The sequence below is a fragment of the Rissa tridactyla genome, chromosome 6 (genome assembly GCF_028500815.1).
Source record: "Rissa tridactyla isolate bRisTri1 chromosome 6, bRisTri1.patW.cur.20221130, whole genome shotgun sequence".
In the NCBI taxonomy this organism is placed as follows: domain Eukaryota; kingdom Metazoa; phylum Chordata; class Aves; order Charadriiformes; family Laridae; genus Rissa; species Rissa tridactyla.
In genome coordinates this window covers 64,015,471-64,018,664 of record NC_071471.1, presented here as the reverse complement: position 1 = coordinate 64,018,664, position 3,194 = coordinate 64,015,471, and positions in this window count along the sequence as shown.

Below are 3,194 nucleotides of genomic sequence, written 5' to 3'. Positions count from 1 at the left end.
CGTCCCGTCCCGTCCCCGCCCGGGAGAGCCGGGGCGGGCGGAGGAGGAGCCGGGCGGGGGCCGCCCGCCCCACCGCCCCCTCCTCGCCCCTCCGCCAGGACGGGACGGACCCGCAGCCCCCCCGGCACACCCAGCTCCGGCCAGCTCTGCTCTCCCCCACGGGCCCTAACCGCCGAGTCAGAGGTTTAAGTTGTTATCCATTAAAAAAAGAACCAAAAAAAGGTAGCTTAAGTAGCATTTTACCTTTTCTCAGCAAGACTCTGCACAGCCCTTGGGCACCTGATGGATTTTTGAGCAGCCTCCTTCACGCTTGGATTTATATCGTGTTCAGCTGCGACGGCCTCTCCTCGTCCATCCCATCCTGCCACCTGCAATTACGATTTGGGAGGAAAAAAAAAAAAAAACCCTCAAGCCCAGGAACACCCACACTGCTGTAGGTTACGTTTAAGTCACACTGTTGTATCTGCTCATCCAGGAGTACAGCTGACAACGCCAGCACCCCTGGAGCACCCCTGCTGGGCCCAGCAGCAGCACGGGGAGTAAAACCACTGACTGCAGCTGATGCTGCACCAACAGTCAGAAAGTAACTTCATTTAGGAGTCAACATTTTTTGGAGAATGTTTTCCTTAATGCTTGTTTTCCATAGGAAACTATTCTCCACCTGTCAATAAACCTAAAGGAATTATTTGGTGGGGTGGGGGGGGGTGGCATTTTGAAAATTGCGACTAAAGTAGCAGATCCCATCCCTAGATCAGCGTTCCTTATTCTGCTTTTTCCCCCAGCAGGACACACGGTGCCCACCATCCCCTGGAAACAGTCCCTACCCTTGAAGGCTGAGCTCCTTCAGCCAAGAACTCCACAGCAAGAAGAGCTGTGCCTTGGGTGCACAGCACCCAGACCTTGCTCAGCTGTTCTCTGTCCTGCCGCAGTCTGACTTGGGTGAAAGGATGTGTAATTGGGCTAGACACCATAAAGCAGCTCCCACAATAAAAGCCAAGGAAGAAAGCGGCACCAGAGCAATTAATTTTAAATACAGTGGCACTACAGGATGGCCCAGCTTTGGAGAGAACGTTTCTATCTTACACGATCTTACGAGTTACCACAACATAGCTGTTAAAAACTTGTAATTCTAGAACATGAAGAGGTTCACTGTTACTGTACTTTCAGCCCCTCCCTACCAGGTAAATTTAAGAGATTAGGGTATTAACTAATCTAAATCAAGCCCTAGCTGTTATCTTGAATTTCTCTTCAGAGGGTAACACAGTTCTCAGAAGGTTACTGTAACCCGGCTGGAGCTCCCAAGCAGGGTCTGGCACAGCCTGATGGGTGCCAAATCCCACTCGGAAGTTCTCCCTGACCCATCCCAAAGGTGGGCTGTACTGCAGGCAGAAGGAGCAGCTGAGCACCGTGACACACGCACTGTGACTGAGCAATGCTCTTGTAAAGAAAAAAATACCTTCAGAAAAAGTAAAGGCATTTAGGAGAGGAGAAGGTGTCAGACCCACTTGTATCAAGTTTGAAAGTAGACAGCAAGACCTCAAGAGCCCAAGCCTCAAGTCGGCACCGACTTTCAAAAGAACTGTTACCACCTTAACCTGACAGGTTTAACCAGCATCTAACGTGTGCAAGTACTGGTAATTGCACAAGATTGAAAGCCTATAGTCAAAGAATATCTGGCACATTTCTTCCCACACAAAACTAAATAGAGATCAGTAATTTTGTAATCTGTACAGACAAAACACTTCCTTGCGTCTGCCTCACCATATGTAGAGTAAGAATGGAATGCAACACCAAGTGCTAAATAAGAAATAAAAAATTTCAGTCAAACCCAGTGAACAAAGGATACTCTAGTTCCTCCAAGTGATCCATAAATGAAAATGACATTTTAAGGATTAAAAAACCCTGTTGGTTTTCAGTGCCATGTAATTCTTATTGAATTTATACTACTTCCCTTTCAGACAAGCTATGTTATTCTAGAGTTCTAGTTCACTTTTGTTTTTCTGATCCAGAGAGGATGGAGAAGAGTTAAGAAATTTGATTTACCAAGAGCATGGATGTTACAGTTTCAGTGTTTCATATAATAATTTTTGTTCAGACAATCTCACATGGAAATTTACTTCAAAATTAAATTCTATACTAGTGTTTAGATAAACTGTCAGCTATGGATTATATTTATCACTTCAAGAACAGATTTCGATTACAGATGAAAAGTAGCAGAGAAAAAAAAAATAAAGCAAGATGACCCTGACACTACATCAAGAAGTCTAAGAGGTTTCCACATTTCTTGATTTGTCTCTGTGTCAATGTTCCCGAAGACTTCATCTGAAATTAAAGAGTGAAACTAAGTCCCTGAACCACATGAAGTCTCTTACTTCTCCCTCTCTTCCGCTGCCTAGAAGGATTACTGCCACATCCCTTTGTGCTGCACCATGCACACACCTTCAAGTGAAACACCAACCACTACCTTCCAGGGGTTTTTGCCCAAGTAGAACAAGAAAAGATTCGCTTTTCCTTTCTCCTGCTTGTGTAAACAAGCTGACCACTGCTTTTGACCGCTGCAGTCAAAAGTCACCTTCTGAAATGCAATGACTAGTTGCTAGGAGTACGTGGAAACAGGAACAAGAGCCGTGGGAGGACTAAAGCATCAGCGAGTTGCTTTGCATGCGTGCAAATGCTTGTGAAAGTCACACTTGTCCCAGGAAGTCAAAGGACACTCCAGACAGCCACAATCTTGGTTCAGAACCAGGGGCACAAAAAGAACTCTTAGAGACCCAAGTGCAAGAGCTCATTTAATTATCAGATAGGGCAAGAATACATGGCAACAAAAACTAAGAGGCAGGAAAACAATATGAGGCAACTTAAGTGTAACGAAACATTAATTCAAACAAAAATATTTTACTTTCACAACAAGTTAAATCTCAAGATCCTTCCAAACTTAAAATATGTACTTCAAGTGGACAAAAAAAGCTGACCCTGAAGTCTCAATAAGCGATTGTCTACGGCACTCTCTGAACAGTAGTTTGGCATTCCTTAGTAACATCACCACCGGGTTAGTCAGAAGTGACGACAAGGTATCAGCTACGTTTTCGAGAAATACTGAAAATCCATGAATAATTTGATTCAGTATTTTTGTCATATCCCAGAATGGGAATTTCCTATTGTGATGTGAAAAAACCTGATGGGGTAGAAATCCT